The sequence below is a fragment of the Danio rerio genome, chromosome 14, assembly GCF_049306965.1.
Source record: "Danio rerio strain Tuebingen ecotype United States chromosome 14, GRCz12tu, whole genome shotgun sequence".
NCBI classification, from domain to species: Eukaryota; Metazoa; Chordata; class Actinopteri; order Cypriniformes; family Danionidae; genus Danio; species Danio rerio.
In genome coordinates, this window is record NC_133189.1 from 24,889,629 (window position 1) to 24,910,152 (window position 20,524).

Consider the following 20,524-nt stretch of genomic DNA (forward strand, 5'->3'; position numbering starts at 1 on the left):
TCGCTCTATTCTTCGCACCTTTGTGCCTTTTTTTTCCTCTTCTGTTCGAACAGCTTATCGCATGTTTTGAGTGTCTATAAGACTCCAGTTCTCTAAAGGTCTTGTTTTTCCCTGGAGCCGAAGCCTGTTGTTAGCCTCTGTGCTGGAGATGTGACCTCTCAAACACAGGCACGCTGTTCATCCGGCTGCGTCTGTCTGTTTGGACAGCTCTCCTTCCCCTTGCAGGCCACAACAGCAGCAGGATTTGATACTGTTCCTGTCTTTGACACATGAGGCTGGCTGTCAAACACTTTCCTATATAAGACTTTCATACAACAGTGATTTGATAGCAGTGCAATTATGAAAGCAAGAATGGATTTTTGGTTGATGAGCCACAGGCTTTGGAACACGGCTTGATAGTATAAAGAAGCAAAATGGTGAAGGAAATTCAAAGTAAAATTGTAGCTGGAAGCTATTATTTTAATAAAAAATATTTATTTTATTTTATTTATTTTTTGATTATTTATGTTTTGTTTGTTTTGTTATTTATTTGTGTATTTTGGTTGTTTGTTTTATTTTATTTATTTATTGTTTTTTATTTACTTACCTATTTACTTATTCGTTGTTTGTTTGTTTTTAATTGTTCATTTATTTGTTTATTTATTAGTTTTTTGTTTGTTTTTTATTTTTTTTATTTACTTATTAATTTATAATTTATTGTTTTATGTATGTATTTATTTATTTACGCAAATAAAACAAGTAATGAACAAAACATTAATAGCAATATCTGTTTCAAAAAACATCTTCATAGAAAGAATATCTTCATAGAGATAAAAACCTGGGCACAAAAACAGTGACTGTTATAGATATTATAAAAACTAAGTAATAAAATATTGCCATTTTAAATATTTAAGGCAAATAATATAAAAGTTATTAATTTTAAACTGTATGCATAAAGACAAACTTTATGTATCTGTCTGTCTGTTTAATTCTTGATTCGTTACAGTGTTTTTTCAGCCTCTTACAGTATTTTATTTTTTTAAGGTTAAAAACCATAGGCATAAGAATGATTTACATTTAATTAAATATTTATAATATTTTGGATAATCTGTTGCATAACAATTTCTTAAAGCTACTAATAATTAATCATACTTCATTAGTATCATGTTCATTTGTAACCAATTTGCAAATGGGACACAATTAGCAAACTTGAATTTTTGCGATGATAAAATATCACTTATCCAGGCAATTCCAAATAACCAAATCCACTTTCTTTGTGGACCACCATGTTTTCTGATCTGAATCTGAATTAAATATATTATTAGAATGGCAACTTAGTGGTCTAAAGCTGTCTTTACCTTTTTTCTAACTTAATAATGAACATTAAATACAAAATTAAATATAAAATTATTTTAAAATCTTAATTTTGAGAGTCAGTTAGAGAATAATTGTGTTGTCGAAGTCAACCATAATAAGCATCTTCTAAAAGTTTAAGACCATTAAGATCATTTTTATGCATGTTTTAACATTTATATGTGTTAAAGTGGCACTATAGAGGATATAATAAATAATGAACATAATTTGTTTAAGTACATTTTACACATTTCTCCAGATACCCTCACATCCATTCCAGCTTGCATTTCTCACATGAGCACATTTTGCTGAATTTTTGCTCATAGGGCTACATGATATTGGAATATTACAACCTATATATTACATATTTTGTGGTATAAATACAATTTCACTAGATAGATTGAATAGCTCTGGTTGGAAGCAATTTATTAACTTGATTGATTGTGATTGGTTTGTAGGGAAGAAAACTGCACATAAAATATATAATAAACAATTAAAAAGATAGATCTAGATAAATGCAATAGAGCAAAGATAACATACAGTAATATATAACATTAACACTAAGATAAAATAACATAAACAGTGCTTTGTGTTTTTTTAGGCAGTCTAACATTATTTGGGTACAGAAATAAAATAATTCAATGCAAAGTAACACTGTACAGTTTTTAAAATAGAGGCAGATGATAATTTTTCACCTACACTGTTAACAGTTTCCTGTAAAATCTACAGCAATTTACTGACAGCAGTTCGCCAGTAACTTACCTTAAATCAATTACAACAAACATACTGTATTTACATTTACAGCACCATTTATCTTACTGTATAGTATGTATGTTTTTAGTATTGTACATCTTTACTGTTAAATATACAGCCATTTTCACAATGCAACTTTACAATACCTTAACATTCTGTGTAACTATTGTATAGTCAAGTCAGTTAAATACTGTTATTTCCAGAAATCTTTCTTTGACTCTACAAATAGCTAAACTATGGCTCCTGATCAACTGCAATGTCAACATATAAACTCAACATTGCGCATCTTGGGATGTCAATACTAAAACATATATATGGTGCAACTCTATTTGCTATTCAGCTCTAGGATAATGTGCGATTTAAATAAACGGCGATTTTCATGGAGTGATTTAGAGACTGAGAATTATCTGACAGAAAGTGCTACTCTTACTGTGCTCCCAGTAAAACACCATCTGCCATTCCTCATAATGTTGTGTTGACAGGGTACATGAAGTGCGAATTTAAATGTTATACATACACTGTTAAAAATTGTCCCGTTAAAAAACAGTAAGTTACTGGCAGCACAGTTGCCAGCAAGTTACTGTTAAATTAACAGCATCTAGCTGTAGTTGAAATTTACAGGTTGTTCCTGTTTTTAGAAAATACAGCATAAAGCTGTTATTTACTACATTAACAGTAATTTAATGTCAAAATTTACGGTTAATTAATGTTTATTTGAATTTTTAACTGTAAACTACAAATATGTTATCCTGAGAAATGAACTGCTAAGAAAATGGGTATATATACATTTTTTATTTGTTATAAAAACACAGTTTAATACAATGCACACATATAGCCTTATTGGAAACATTAAAAATGCAGTGTAACTTTAACTTTTATTACATCTTATTACACTTATATATTTCAAATTAGTGGCTATGGAAAACCAAGTAGAATTACTCCAACAATTACTACTCTGAAAACTTCTGAGTGAATTACAGAATTAGTCATTAAGAAATAAAAAAGACACTTATATGACATCCAACTCAAAGTCCATTAGCTTCTTTAAGTAAACTGGCAACCTTAGTGTTGACTGAATTCATTTTGTGGGTGACCTTCCCCATTCCCTTCGATAGGATGTGTCCACTCTTGGAGCCTTAGGGTTTACCAATGAAGCTCCTAAAAAAGTGCACACATTCAGAATTAGTGTGGGTTAAAGTTTATACAATAATAATGTGAAGAGAAATAAATATATTAATTTAAGCGTCTAACCTCTGAATTAATTCCAATGTGCATGCAGCCTCAGCTTGGTTCTCCACATCGAAAATGTCGTAAGTTGAAAACACAGCAGCTATACCAGACAGAAAACTTGGCTGGATGCTCTCTCAGATTATTTGCCCCTCAAAACTGACCATCCATTTATGAATGTAGCTTCCTGGTTTTTCTCCTAAAACATCTAAAAGAAAAAAACAATGTCAGCAGTCACATGAAATTATATTTTCTACTGCCTATTTGAAAATATATGTGAGGGAAGCTGACATAATTTTACTTAGTCTCAAAGCCCTGTTCTTTTAACACAATAAATGCATTTGAAAATGTTGACTGTGGACTCGCCTGGACAGCCACTGAAATCAACGTGTATATACTGTGTATTGTGAAATTGTCACTGCAATGTTTGTGATTTATTTAACTTAATATTTATGATCAACATAGCTCATGTGTTAAACAACTAAAATTGAGTAATTTAGTAAATTTAATATAATGTTTTCCAAAGGTGAATGAAAGCTTGGGTAAAATATGACAGAACATTTATTTTATGTATTTGTGTATTTTGTTTTGTTTAAAATAATTTACCATGTTTGCTAAAATACAGAGAAAGCACCCTTAGTTGCATAAATAATAAAATACAGTTCTAAACATACCAAAAAGTATCAGTCAAGGAATTGCAGGTAGTTCAAGGGTCTTTTCTACATCAGGTACAGTAGAAGATGCCTAAGACAAGAATTACAATGATGAGGAAAGAGACAAAATTAACAACCATAATGTATGCATAACATTTTTTTATTGTATTTTCAGTTATTAGGACAATAATACCATATAGACAATAATAATAACTTTACCATGTTATCATGTTTCATTAAACTCACCTTGTAATCAGAAATCAATATCTGTATCAGAAATCCAGCTCCACTCTACGAGGCAGTTAGCATGTTCACATGTTCACAGGTTCAGCGCAGAAATGGACATACTGTATAAAACAGTTTATCGTGGTGATTAGCCAATTGTACTCGACAAAGTAGCATTACAATACAAACCAACAACAGTAACATTTTTAAACACAGCAATAGTGAAAAAAATGTTTTATCAAAGCCTACATTGAAACCATATTAGGTAGCTATTAAAAGCTAAAGCTAAAATTAACTATGAGATGACAATCTTTTCATCATGCTACCTAAATCAATACTACTTTGTTGCTACATATGTTTAAAAACTGACTTTGTAGATACGCTTATAGCCTATATCATTTTTAATTATCATAGTCTGAGTTACCATGTAATCAGGAAATATCTGTGTCAGAAATCCAGTTCCACTCAATGCAGATGCAGTTTGCACATTGACACTGATTTAGAACTAAAAGAGATGTAAAAAAGTTACAATATCAGCATCCAGTTAGCCTATTTGCAATCACAAATGTGTATTTTGTGTAAAATGAGCAAAATAAAGGTGCACTCACCGAGTAAGTCAAAGTTAAAAGAAGCATGAAAATCCACATGTAATGGCTGACGTCTTCTGTTCAAAAAATACTGTTGATTGCTGTTTTTTTACATTAGTGTGATAAAAACAGTAAAATAATGTTAAATCTTGTCTACGTCATTTCAAAAACCGTAAAAAAACAGCAACATACTGCTTTTGACAATAACAGGATTATACTGTTAAAATTTTGCCGTAAATTAACAGCAATTTTTAACAGTGTAGCTGACAACTAGTTTTTAAATCAGTAGCTCGTATAGTGATATCCCGTCAGTCAAACTGATTATTAAGTCGTGCTACAGTGGAGCGACTTTAAATGTTTCTCCAAACGCCATCTGGACGCTTCCGATGTGCCAGAAACATCAACATTCATTTTGCGCTCGCGGTTGCAAGCAAATGGTGATTGGCTCTGCGCTCCGCTCTTATTATTGAAACGCGTCAACAAAACCAAGGTTCTGGATTCAACATTTACACCTCTATTGATTGGTTCGTCTCGCGTTTCGTTTGTGTCGCACGTGTGGAAGGCCAAAGCAGACGGTCACGCTTTCAAATCGCACACTATTAGAGCTCTGAAAATGTACACACGCCAAATCGGAGAGCTTGAAAGTAAATGTTATGAAGGTTGGAGGGGGAAAATATGCGTATTGAGTTTACCTCCACAGACGAGACTTGGCTGATAGCAATCTCTGAGAGCAGCCAAGCAGCAAATACATCAGGCGCTTCTCCGGCCGGCAGAAAAAGAGAGGCAGATGGAGACCGAGGGAAAAAAAAGAAAGAAAGAAAACGAACGCTCCCCCCGACTCCCTTCCCTCTATTTTCTCCTCTATCATTATTCATGTCTCCTCGGCTCACTGTGCGATGTATCATATCAGCTGCCGTATCGCCATAATCGCCGCTCGTTCCAAACAATATGTTTTAATGCCTTACCACAAAAAAAACAGCCCCCGTATTTCAAGAGGCCGCAGCCTGGTGTGTACATTATAGAGAACAGGTACTGTAAAGTACACAAAAAATGACATGGAGCCCCTTTTAGAATATGTAATTGTTATGATACCTTTTATATATGATATTTGGGACTCTTTCTGGCTGGCCATCACCTATATAGTACATTACACTAAGGTTTGGAAACTAGGTGTGTGTAAATTAGTTTTTAATGTTTGGAAAATTTGTGTTTATTAAAGAGGTGTTCCAGAGTGTATTTTCAAGGCTTAGTTATGTTTATGGGGTGCAAAGCAATGTGTGCTCATGCTTCATTTGTAAAAAATCATGCTTTTTTTCTCACATATCTTACTTTAATTATATACTGCTATTCAGCTAACATGAGTACCGAAAGGCTCTGATTGGTCAGCTAACATAATGTGCTGTGATTTGCGGCTCGACTCCTGTTTAAATAATGTCAGTGAGCGTAACTGTTAGCAGTATCAGTTTGAGCCTGAAACAAGCAAAAAATGAAGAGGGCACAGCTGAAGCTCATGCCTACTCTCTACTCTAAAATATCTTTTACGAGTTCGTTATTTGAGGTGTAGACCACAGGGAAAGCAGCCGCATAGTGAAACACTGCAGCACTGATGACAATTGTGGGTTTTTACAGCAGGTTGACAGATAAATATGAATTTGTAGCTACATTTTTTACGATACAAAACAACATTTCCCATTGTTTACATTGTTGTTTACGTCCTTACTACAACATTGATTAACGCTAAACATGTAATAGATCAATTTTAACAAATAAAACACAGGTTGTGGCTCACAATCCACAGCTTCTTCTATTATGGTTGGATCTGATCCTTCTTTGAGCAGTTTTTGTTAAATCCAGCACTGAACTTGGATTCTGAAAGCAGTCCTTTTGTCAAATGCTAGAGCTATCTATTTTATAATTCTATAGAACATAAGGTAACACTTTAGTTCAGGTCACAATTCATGCTATTACCTACTTGTCAGGGTTTCAGGTAGGATGAGGGAGCGAGGACTCAATTGCAACATAAGATGGTATTTATTGATAAAAATAAAACAAAAAGGACAACAAAAACCACCCAGAGGGGGAAAAACATAACTATAAAACAAACACTCAAACAAACTTGGATGGGCTGGCAGGACAAACAGGACTGGATAGCACAGGACATGGAAATAACGACGACGAACTGGCAAAGGACTGAAAACATGAGGGGATTTAAAAAACAAAAGTAAATTGACACACAGGTGAACATGACAAACTAATAATGAGTTAACAAAGAGGGTGGGACTAGACAATAGACGGGAGAGCGCATGACAGAGAGACAACACAAGCCATGCGCTCACATAAAACAGGACAAGAACATGCAGCCAATGAGAGAACTCATTACCGCATGTTCATGACAAGACAAGCACAACACTGAAGCACACGGCAAAAGCACGTGACTACAATGTAAACACCGAGCCACGTGCTTTGACAAGAGACGCAAGACACGAGCACACGATAGATAAACACCTTACCGTGCGCTCACACATAAGCAACGCGCATGCTTCATCTCAGCGCCAACCAAAACTGAAACCAACTAGACGGAGGCGCCGAGAATAAAGCAGCGCGATGCTGACAGAACAAACACAAACACTAGTACAAGAGTGCACGCATCAAGTGGGAGCGCGCACACTCCGCGTACACCCACGACGGCGCGCACGCACACAGAGACAGAAACAGGGCCAGACATGGGTAGTGTCCGAGCTCTGCCACCAAAACAAGAATTTACAAGACCAGAGTGGCAGAACCCTGACACTACTGGCTTATTACCTGCCTATTATAAAGATATTACCTGTTTATTAGCAGTTATAAAGTATGATATCATTCTACATCACTAACCCTACCCAAACTTTAACCCAACTACTACCTTACTAACTATTAATAAACTGTTAATTAGTAGTTTATTAAGCGGTAGTAGTGTTTGTTAATGATTTGTTAATACCATTAATTGTGACCTAAACTAAAGTTTTACCAAACACAATTCAAATTAACCTTAAATTTAAGTGGTAAGCACTTCTCTCTTTGTGTCGTGTCCTTTGGAAGCCCAAATACAAAAACAGAAACTCTGTGAAAAAAGCAATGTTTGGTCGGCATTTTAGCTTTCACTGCTATCACATTACAGTGCATCTGGAAGAATGCCCCTTGGCTGCATCGTAACCTCATGGGTTTATGATCTCATTAACCTGGATGTATTTTTGTAATCCCTAAACTTTGTTCGCTGTAGGCTTTGCTAAGCTAACTCTGTAAAAGCCAATGTCTCTCTTTGGCTTGAACTTTGAGTGTACATTCAGAGAAGTTGTTTATGTTCACACAGCTATAATACACATAAACTAATGTCTAAAATATGATATCGTAGTGGAACACCCCTTTAATTATTGTGAAATAGTGTGATTAGTTACAATAGCTGTTTGCAATTTAAATGTTTCGAAATATAATTAAAGATTAATTGTAAGTATCATCATCATTATGAATATTGTGGATTATTTTACAGTAGTTCAATGAACCAGAGTGAATACTTTTACTTATTAAATGTTTACCACACCTCAATACATTGTTTGGATGTGTTCATTTCATATTTTATCATTTCAAGAGTGATATACACTCAGATATTGCTTCATAATTATAGCAGGTTTGGCATGCTGTCCCAGGAGAGAACCCTAAGCTCAGAGATAATTGAGCCCAGGGCATTCGCCTGATCAATCAGCATGTGAGGGGGTATGAGATCAGGTAGTTCTCGCAAGCTCCCCCTGGTAAAGGAGGAAAGGTGGAGATGGGGTGGATGAAGGGATTCTTCAAAAAACGAAGATGAGGAAGTAATACTAGTCAGGGTATTTATAGTGACTTTGGAATGATTTGATTGGCTTACTAAGGATTACAGATGAGGGACCTGCTGCGATCAATCATATCACATGCTTCTCTCGAAATTAGTTTGTGAAACTTCACTTCCCGAAATGCTTAATGACATTTTACATATTATATAATTTATTACCTCTGTGTCTTTCTAGTTTTTGCTTTTTTTGCACTGTAAAATTATTCCTGCCTTTTTAATAAATAAACTTTTCTAGTCATCCTAAACCTGACTCAAAAACATTTTAACTCAAAAAACTTATAAAATTGTGTTAAACTTTGTATAGCTAAAATAAAAAATAGTTGAAACCTGGTTAAATTAATAGTTAACTAAAAGTTAAAATTCACTGACTAATTAAAGTTAAAGTAACATAAAAATATTTGTTGTTATAACTTTTTGTTATTTTTTTTATTCTTTGAATAAACACAAATCATTCATAATACTGATATAGTACTGTAACGCTGTTAAAACCTTTTTACTTGAGCTGAGTGCTTTTTATAAAATAAGTGTTTAGCCAATCAGAATAAATCAATCTCCATTGTGTTTTAGTGAAGGCTGTGTTATTTGTATGGTGTGCAAATGAATATTGTTCCAATTGTTTGTACAAAATGAAAGCAAATCAACTAAGAATAAAAGATCTATAGAACCAGATGAATCTCATGGCTGCATGAGTTGTTGAAAAACTGCAATATGTTGATTCATTTCATCTCTAAGGGGATCATTGAGAAAAAAAAAAAAAAGTTCTCAATTCCATTCCATCAATCAGAACTTGCAAGATTTATGCTAATGTTATGGATGGACAAGGTTTTATCATGGGTGAAATAATGAAAAAAGACCCTCCGAGGTTTTCCAGTCATACAGCTAAAGCACACACGCGCACACAGATGATTTTCCAGGGTAGAGAAAGATAGTCATCTTTTATCAAACAGGCAAGAGAGAGAGGAATGGTAATTACTCTACCTGACCAGGGCGCTGGAGGTCTTCTACACCCGACAGTGGCAGGCAGCCACATTTAATTACTTTACTCAATGGAGGGCCCTCTCAGCTATTTCATGCATTAGCTTGTAATGGGCTCTGCAGGGGTTCCTCAGTGACAAGGCGCCAATAACTGCAGTTTAATCTCTCGAATGCGTATCCCAGCTGCAGGTAGCAGGGTCTTAGCCAGTTGGGTCATCGGTCAACCCGCCGCTAATGTGAACTCTACTAGGCAGGCTTTGTGGGAATTTATTGTTGGTGCAGTCTAAGAGAAAAAGCTTGAGATAGATGTCTGCTGTGCGTATATGAGCTGATGAACGGTTGAAGGATTCAGAGCCTGACAGGATTTAAAGGCAAACATCTGTTTTCAGAGTCACTCTGTCACATAAAGCAACACCTGAGTCATTCTGTAAAAGATTTAACGTTTGTGTCCTGGACATCCCGACACAGCAAAAGAACAGTGAAGTGGCATTTTAAATGAATTATTGAAAAGAAAGTGATGTTTGATTTTTTTTACTGGAGGCAGTTTTTAAAGATGTGTTGGTTTTTATTATTGTAAATAGTTTTAGATAGTTTGTCAAATGTAACATTTACACCACTGGCAGAAAATGGACAGAAAAGACAACAACAATATCGCTGCTTTAAGTGTAAAAAGATTGGAAAACTCATGTGAAAAACATGTCTCTTAGGACTGCAATATAATGAAATATAGCGTATGGACAAAATAAAAATGCTTTATATCAGTTCATGGTGTCACAATATATATATATATATATATATAAAATAAGATTTTGTAATAATTTAAATGAGCACAACATTACAATATCTTGAAAGTACAATGTTTACGTGTTTTCTATAAGTTCTACTTTTTTAATATATTTCTGTATTTTTAATCAACCGTTTGCCCTAAAGTTAAAAAATAAAGTGAAAAATGTGATTAAAAATGAATGAGTATTTTCTTTAAAATTAAAAAAAAAGTGCTATTGCATGTGCTCAATATACACTCAGCGGCCACTTTATTTATACTGTTCTACTTTAAGGACAGTCTGAAAGAGGCTTTTTAACCCCATTTTTCCCCTATATATCTTATTTGCTACTTTTCTATGGTACCTCTTGACTAATCTGTCTTCCCCTGAAGTAATGTTTGTAGATGGTCAGAGGGATCAGATTTCACTGCATGTAACAGTGTTGTGGCAAATAAAGGCTCATCATCATCAATTTACAGAATAGTATTATACTGTGATCAGGATATTGTTATATTTTTATCAGGATATGAGATTACTTATTTTGCAAGTTATATATATATATATATATATAATAAATATATTGCCCAGCCCACTGTCTATACTTATATATATCTAGAGTTTAAATCCAAAATCATCTAGGTGCCATTTGAGCATTTTCTTGTAAAATGAGAATTTATCTTAGCCTCCAGTGTGTTGGTTCAGTAATTTCACTTGGCATATTTGTTTTTTACATTTTTATTGTCTTTAAAGTGAAATAATGGAACATAAAAACAGAAGTCTAAGAAAAATGCTAATTTTAGAAAAGTATTTCAGATTGCACTTAGAGGTTTTTGGATCTAAACTCTTCCCATTTTCTGTAGAATCTGTAATTTAATTATTTTAATATAATTAATATGTTAGTACATTGTTATGGACAATGGGTGGCTTTCATTTTTTACATTGTTTAATTGTTATGCCTTATGTATTGTGCGAATAACCAAAAATGAACCCCAACATGATTTTTTTTTCCATTTCTTGTTTTTCTGCATATCCCCAGTACAGAAAGGCGGCATTTTAACTGAATGACTCACTCAACTCACCTCTAACAGGAAATACTTTACAAGGGAGATAAATCAATGACAGAAAGTCTGAAAATATGACAGAGAGGGAGAAATAGAGAAGTAGAAACAGATAGTCTACAAGCGGGGAAACAGACACTGTCTGGAGGGTGCTGTGTTTCAACATTGTCTTGTCATGTGATATCTGTCTGTACCTGTCTTCAAAGTCAAGTCAGATTCTTTAGAGCGAGTGGAGAAGAGTTACACTTACGCCTGACCCTGTATAGATGAACAAAAGAAAGATTCTATTTCACCAGAATCCGTGACAAGCTTAGACTGGGATCAGAACTAGCTTGATTATTCTGTCTTCCATAGTCCTGTTTAATCAAATGTATAAAGATGTGTTCATGCTCCAACTATCACTGGGACAAGAATAATAAAAAAAAAAAATTGAAGACATAGTTCACCCAAAATGTTTAATTACCTCATCATTTATTCCCCATCATGCGGTGATAAACCTATTTGAGTTCTTTCTTCTATTGGAACACAAAATTAGATAATTTGAAGAATGTTTGTTGTTGATATCCATTGACATCCATAGTAAAAATAAGTAGGTAATTAAATAAATAAATAAGTAAATAAATAAATACAGTTAGGTCCATAAATATTTGGACACCGACACAATTCTAATATTTTTGTCTCTATACACCAACATAATGGATTTTATATTAAACAAACAATATGCGCTTTAACCGCAGACTGTCACCTTTAATTTCAGGGTATTTACTTACAAATGAAGTGTACACTGTAGGAATTACAACAGTTTGCATATGTGCTTCCCACTTGTTAAGAGACCAAAAGTAATGGGACAGTTGGCTTCTCAGACTATCAGCTTTAATTTGAGGGGTTTAGTGGTAGTTTGAGGGTAGTTTGCATATGTGCCTCTCACTTGGGGTGGATGAACTATCCCTTTAAGGCGATGGTATACTAACAGTAAAGTTTGTTATTTTTCATTCTTTCTTGATGTTAGCGAACAATCTGACACTGCAAATATTACTGAAAGCACCAGTTAGATTAATTTAAATAAAAAATATATGTATATATCATAGCGTCACATTATCTATACAGTGGACATGATAATTTTAATTTTACATGACTTTCATTTAATATGACAAAACAGTATTACTGTTGCTTTCAATTAGAGTTGCACTTCAGTTTTTACATTAAATCAGCTCTTCTGTGTTGTTAATTAACATCTGACCTAAACAGAGGAAATTAACTGGAGAACATTTCCAGTTCAGCGAAGGAGAAGCCAAAGATCCACACCTACCTGTGACAAATAGGAGTTCAAAGATGTTTACCAGTCAGAATAAAGTTTTTTTGAAAGTTTTTCCAGACAATTTGAACTTAAAAAAATTACCCAGCAAACTTTGTTTTGGCCTAGTTCATAATGGCGTCACACCAGTTCAATCTACAGTTCACACCAGTTCAATCTTTGTTTGACATATTGGAGCCTTTAGCATTCACTCCATTTTGTGAGAACTTTATTATCTTTATGAGTTTGCGCTGTAATTTAGGGCTGCACAATATTAGAAAAAAATTTGACATTGTGATTTTTTTTCCTGCGATATATATTGCGATATATATACAGTTGTACCAGATGACTTAAATACAGTGCTCAACATAATTGAGTACATCCCATTTTGAAAATGTATATATTTTTAGATTTCTCAGTGAATATAGTCAATGTTTTTTGGTGCATTTAAACAAAACATTGTTAAACAAATGTTAAACAAACATATTTATTAAAATAACATTTAAGTCACCAAACATATTCAGAAATTGAAATATAATACAATTAAAACCAAGTTAAATATTGCAAAAATAAACTACAACCTACAAAATTTCAACTAACCTTTTAAATTTAATTTGCTTCTCTTGATTTTCCCTCTTTTTAACATGTGTTTTTAATATTTTTCTAACATATAAATTTAGGTGTGCTAGTTTTTGGACCATTATCATAAGTTATTTTGTTAGATAAACTACAGATTTGGTTTCAGTACTGGCTAAACTTGTTTATATGCACAAATATAATATTGTATTCCTATTTAAAATATGAATTTAAAAGATAGATTTGTGAAGGGTGTACTTATATATGCTCTATTTGCCATTTCATTTTATTATTTAGTATTTTTTAGTATTTTATTTAGTATTTTAGATAGATTGGGATGATTTTATAGGGAAGTGAAATATAAATATATTTTAATGTATTTTTTTTATATAGATATGATAAACAAAGTAGTCATAAATAAACACAATGAAGCAAATATTACAGTGAGTAAATACATACTTCATGATTTTCTAGGGAGAGTCTAACAGTATTTGGGAACAGAAATGCAATAATTAAATGTAAAATAACATTGCATAGTCGTGATCATAAAAATAATTCAATTAAATTAATCTTTATTAAACTTCTTTATGCACTACTAAAATCCTTTAAACTCTCTTAAAAAGCTCATATAGTCACAGCCCTTAAAAACAAATGCATATGATAAACTTTCACTCCATCATGGTTCAGTTCAGCAGTGTCTCCACAAATCATTTGTGTTTTGAACAGTGATTTCTGGTCAACCATAACTTCAACTTAGCATTGCATATCTTGTGGACGCACACATTGCAATATCGATGATCAAACGTAAGGCTGAGCGATATTGCAATATATATATATATATCACAATATAATTTTTTTAACAATACATTTAGGAATATTAGGATTTTTCTTGCCACTTTATTTTCATTTACCAACATTAATAGTCAAAAAAATTATATATATATATATATATATATATATATATATATATATATATATATATATATATATATATATATATATATATATATATATATATATATATATATTTTTTTTTTTTTTTTTTTTTTTTTTTTTTTTTTTAAACAATCAGAGCAAGAGAGTTGCTGAGGTGCACAAGAAAAGAAACCAAAAAGCCACTCTGGTGACATCCTTACATCCATTAATGCAATACGGAACACATTTTTGCATATGTTTTTATTCTAAACTGAAGTGACAAGTGTTAGCATGTGGTTTCCTTCACCATTTTCTATGGCATCTCTCGTAACTAGGCAGTTATCAACCATTTTCTCAGAGCATGACCAAATGGGCTTCTGCACCGATGCAAGTTTATGGAGAAAAGTAAAAAGCACTGCAGTGTTTGGATGCGCTGTGTTTGTCTCAGGTAATTAGTCTGCCAATATTACTAAAATGTGTACAAAGTGTGAAGCAGATTGGTTGATTCGACTTACATGAATTATTGACAATGGTCTTTGGTCAAAAAAAAATATATAGATGCAGATTTTATCCCCTAGCCCTACTCAAATGATGTATTGTCGTATATGCAGCCCTACTGTAGTTATATTCTCAGTATGCTGTATGCTTAAGCTCTTTAAATCTGGCTGTCTTTTTTATTATTCATCAGCTGGAAGTTGTTTCCAATGATATTGTTCCACTGTGCTGCTATTGTTATACCAGCACAAGTTCAGCTTTTGACCCAACATATTTGCCCATTGTTTCCTTGATAAATAAAATTATGATACTGTATGGCTTATACTCTTTTTTTTTTTTTTTTTTTTTTAAGCTTAAATCCACATATAGCGTTACTGTTCCTATAAAAAGTGTTATTTTGTCTTGATTATTTCCTTACAGACTCAACAATGAATTGCACAATATAAACAACCGATTCTCTGTTGCTTGTATTTGGCAGCTTCTCAGCATCTAATGATGCAACTCTGTACTGGAACTTCCTACACCGTTAGATCAGGAGCATCAAACACTTTATAAGAAATCTTTCGCATATTTTTCAACATTAGATTGATTTAAGTGTCAGAATACAGAATCATTCAGAAGATAAATCTCCTTTCAAACTCGGGAAGCTGGAGTGAACTATGGAAAAAATGTCCAAAACCAATGAAAGTTACAGTTGATAAATCAACTACCGACTCAATTAAGCCTTAATCTCTGTCTGATATATTACCGTCCAAGTCCAAAAAGAGCAGGTGGTGGACTCTGCGTCCAAAATCAAAGAACAAACTGTTCAGTCTTTGCTCAAACTGCTTGTTTTTGCCAAGGATTATCCATCAATTACAGCAGATGCTTGCTATTCTTGTTTCTGTAGCATTACTCCAACCAAATTACATGTTACTGAAATATATGCAGTGAGAGGATACAAGCTATAAACAGAAGTCTATGTGAAGCCATGCTTTTAGTTGCTGACTTATAGTTTATTTTGACAGGATGTATTAGTAAGTCCGCTAGCATCTGTGGGACTAAAGTTGTAATGAAATCTCTGTGTGAGTTCAAAAATTCTTAAAGCATAGTTTTTCATGTTTTTTAGAGTAAAAAATAAAAAGGACACACATTACATTTAGCAAATATGTGTAGTGTTTAGCCATGCATAGCCAACTATGTGGTTGCTAAGGTGTTCTAAGTGGTTGTTAGGCAGTTTTAAATGCGGTTGTTAAGTGTTTGATTACTCACACCCCCGGCCTTTGATTTTCTGGTCTCTAAATGTGGCTCATTGAATTTCTTTGCTCCTTCTTTGAACTCTTCTGTTTGAACAATAATATTTCTGGCAGAACAAAATTCTACAAACTGAACATATGAAGTCTGTCGCTGTCTTTGAGTTGAATCAAAGGCATGTTTAAGTGCTTTGATCAGCTCTTGCTCTCTATATCCTAAAAGCACAGGTTGATCGATTGTGGGACTGAATGTATCGGGTGAAAGAAAGTCTGTTGGCCCTGACGCTGGCCTATAGGGTCAGAAAAAATGGATATGCGTTAGTAAGTGCAGTGCCCACTTTGAATTTTTTTTCCGCTGACTGTGAATCTGTCAAAGAGTTGATGTGCTCCTGGCAGCTTTGAGCTAATTGGTACTCGCCGCTTGGCAGTCAAGTCGCTCTCACAGCTGGGCCATAGTTTAGCCCTGTGTCCAGCAGTCTTTGATATGGATATAAATGTAACTCAAACCTGTCAAGCGGTTAAACGCATGCACTCCCTTACTCACAATCTTATCTATAGCTGTCATGGAAGCAGTCCAATTCTTTTATGTTGCCATTCAAAAAAAAAAAAAAACTCTCCACTTGACATTGACCTCCAGCAGTGTACAAATTTTGACCTGTAACATTTCATTCAGACAGCATGGTGCATGGTGGCGAAGTGGGCAGCGCTCTCGCCTAACACCAAGAAGGTTGCTGGTTCAAACCTTGGCTAGGTCAGTTGGCATTTATGTGTGGAGTTTGCATGTTCTTCTCGTGTTAGCATGGGTTTTCTCCGGGCACTCCGGTTTCCCCCACAAGTCCAAAGACAAGCAGTCTAGGTGAATTGAATAAGCTAAATTGTCTGTAGTGTACAGTATGTGTGTGAATGAGTGTGTATGGGTGTTTCCCAGTGATGGGTTGCAGCTGTAAGGGTGTCTGCTGCATAAAAAACATGCTGGATAAGTTGGCGGTTCATTCCGCTGTGGTGACCCCAGATTAATAAAGGGACTAAGACAAGGGACTAAGACAATTGAATGACTAAATATTTCATTCACCACACAACAGTGAGATTTCAATCTGCCTTCCTGGAAATGTGCAATAGAATGGCACTTTTGAAGTTGCACTTTCAAATCAGGGTGGAAATTAGTTTAAATTTCAGGTCTTAATGGTCAGTTGATTCCCTGTTGAGTTATTTTTTAGCAAATTGCCATTTTGTCCATTTCTACTTTATTTTTGAGCACCAATTTACAGAATACTCTATATTGGCATACGACAGAGAGAGTAAGTTAGAATACTATTTTTTGAGAGAACACATACATGACACCAGTGTTGGGCAATAATGTTTTACTTGTGATGCGTTACTGTAACAGCATTACTTTTAACAGTAACATTAAATTTTAAATAAATTAACCCCATTACTGTTACAATGACAACTTTGAATAGATTACAGAATTAGAGTCCTTCTAGATCCAATTCAGGAGTCATAACAGATTCTTATAGATCTTTCATTGCTCAGTTAACTCTATAAGCCGCATAGCTGTTTGACAGGGCACTCACATTAACCAATTCTGACGCAGCTGCTTTCTATTTCATATTGTTACAGACATGAGGTCGACAGTCTGATGAAGAAATTTGGAATGGATTTTTTTTTTTTGTATTATTTGTCTGGAAGAATATGGATACACTTTGTTCTTCTGTCGAAAATAAAATCTAAACACCTTTCACCAGACTGCAACTCTGGCCAACCTTTTACTCGATACACCAGTGGAAACTAGAGTAAAACAGGTGCAGATCAAAGAGTTTCTCACAGCTCACTTATACCCCCCATTTTCACCTTGTGTGCCTGTTTGCTTTTGAGTTTCTACAAATCATAAAAAAAACTTGTTGGTTAAATAATACATTACTGTGGCAACCATTTTGAACTTTGATGTTTGCTTTATGTTATGCTTTTCAGAAATTGCTTGGCGTTTGTCCCGACTGATAAGTTTTGCAGAACTCTGGGAAAATCTTTGTTTTGGATTATAATCTACATAATGCCTCAAAGGCTTTGCAAAAGACCAAACTCATTAGAACTGCAAATGGAATTCAGGAGAAACGCTCGTAATGGTTCAGATATTCTTACCCCATTTCTTGACCTTTGCACTGCCTCGCGGACATGATATGTTAATGTCAGAATAATGTTTGAGTTTGGAGAGGAAATAAATGCAATGATGTTGAGGCTGCAATGGGAAGCTCATTGAAGACTGCTAAATTGTGTTTTAACTTAATTATCATGAATAATAAAGCACCATTGATGAAACAAGATACAAATCAGGTCTTGAAATGCTTATATAGTTACTTTTTGGAGATCACACACAGAGTTGAAGACAGTATTTTTTTATTAATTTTTAAATATTTCCCAAATAATGTTTAACAAAGCAAAGAAACTTATTTTTCACAGTGAATCCTATAATATTTTTCTTCAGGAGGAAGTTTTATTCATTTTAGTTAGGCTGGAATAATAGTAATAAAAACAAAAACTTTTAAAGACAATATTATTAGCCTCTTTAAGGGAACACTTTTTTAAAAATATAGTAAGCTCATTTTACAAGTCCAAGAGAGTTAAACACTCCAGTTTTACCAGTTTTGAATCCATTCAGATGGTCTCTGGGTCTGGCGGAAGCACTTTAAGCTTAGCTTAGCATAAGTCATTAAATGTGATTAGGCCATTAGCATGTCACTTTAAAAATATATACTTTTCCTATTTAAGATTGACTCTATGTAGTTCCTTCATTGCACCTACTTCAGTCAAGCAGTTTTTTAAATTTCCCTCTGTCTCAGAACACAGTGTAACTGCAGAAGTGTCGAGCTTTAAATAGGAAAATTATCAAAACTCTTTTTAAAGTCAATATTGGTCAAATTCAACTGGTTAAATATGCAGTAAGTGATCTTTTAAAATGATATCTGTTAGCATAATATGAAACACAGTCCTTCTCCTGCTGTCCAAAGCCACCCTACCTAAAATCAAGAACACGCACCTTAAAGAGGGCAGTAGACAACCCACTAGATCATGTCATTCACCTGTTTGAAAACTTTATAGTACTTTACAATACTACAATTCTGAACAAAAAACTGTATTATATCTAGCACATTTTCAGTTGTGCAGCAAGCAAAACTTGTCTTAATGTGAAATATTTCATGTATGCAAGGATCACTGGACTCTCTCAAGCGCTTTGTCCTAAAGTGACCATTGTATGCTTAGTGATGGGCTGATGGGGTGCAGGAATTAAACTTATTACTAAGCCATACTTACATACTATTTCAGTATGAATATTCAGAGTAGAATGGTAAACAATATAGGGAGTGTGTCACAGCGTGTCATTGTTCAAAAATTAACCAATGTGAATATAAAACCAATTTGACCTTAATAAAGCAGGCTAGGCGGAATATCACTATCTACTTATGTTTTGTTGTTCAACTAAACAAAAATCTACATTATCGATGCTGTGAAAGAAGCCTTATGAAACTGAAAACAGTCACATCAATCTTTCATATAACCCATGCGTAAAACAACAACATCTACATAAGCTTTGCAAGACTAAAATTGTTTTAAAACATAACATTACCCGTCTAAAAGAAATCCTTCTGCCATGGTGTCATCCTGCCTCCAGCGTGCAAAAGTAACTCCAATATTCATTCAGGATTTCAAAATGATTCAGCATTTGTTTTTCCTGCTTTCACTTTCTTTCTCTCTCGTGTGCATGTAAACGTGTGATGCACATGCAAAAGGAAGATGTACAAATGTACATTTGCTGACAGACAGTTTGGGCTACTTATCAATATTACATAAATTGTCTGCTGACAAATTTTAATTGGACGAACATTTTTTTTGTATTTGCCTTTCCCAGAATATAAAAATATATATAAATTATAGGTGGGCATAGATTAATTTTTTAGATTAATCTTGGAATTATACTAGATTAATCTAGATTAAAATGGCTCATTTGTATTCTGCCGAAGGCATTCAGAATATGTGCGCTATCCAAATAATAAGTCTTTGAGAATGGGTTTCTCAAGCCAGGTGGCGCATTAGACCAGGAGCTCATCTCCTGTTTCCAAAATGCATCACAAACTGCTTGAGAAACTGTTCTACTATGATAATTTGGGATAATTTGGGATTTATTTAGGCCTACATAAGCTTTAAACAGCAATTTTTGATCTCCTTAAAACAACTAAAGTCATAACTGAACTAAACAGAAAAGGAATTAAGACGTGAAGTATGCATATATTAGTGGCATTATTGAAGTAAACACTGCAATCAGTAAACACCATCATGTAGGACTTTGTCACCATATTTTTAGTCAAGATCCACACATGCAGCTGTCAGTAAACGACCGCACACACACACACACAGACACACATACACACACACACACACACACACACACACGTTGCAAAACGCAGAAGTTTTTTTCTTTTTTATTTGGCGTGAGTTATAAAAATTACATAACACTCTCACCAGTGCTCACTCATTATTTGCATCTAATACCTCAGTTTGTCATGGCTGAATGAATGAA

General features: G+C 33.9%; 1 protein-coding gene and 2 long non-coding RNA genes across 3 annotated transcripts in view; 2 read left to right on the plus strand and 1 right to left on the minus strand.

Annotated features, from left to right (window-relative positions):
* Positions 1–20,524, plus strand: part of aff2 (AF4/FMR2 family, member 2) — a 408,814-nt gene that overhangs the window by 301,758 nt on the left and 86,532 nt on the right. The gene's annotated exons all lie outside the window — the stretch shown is intronic.
* Positions 786–5,573, plus strand: LOC141377510 (uncharacterized). The gene is made up of 2 exons (XR_012389728.1): positions 786–2,605; positions 5,041–5,573. It is a non-coding gene; the product is annotated as an uncharacterized lncRNA (long non-coding RNA).
* Positions 2,601–4,639, minus strand: LOC141377511 (uncharacterized). The gene is made up of 5 exons (XR_012389729.1): positions 4,615–4,639; positions 4,212–4,312; positions 3,987–4,056; positions 3,337–3,520; positions 2,601–3,243 (listed from the first exon to the last, which is right to left on the minus strand). It is a non-coding gene; the product is annotated as an uncharacterized lncRNA (long non-coding RNA).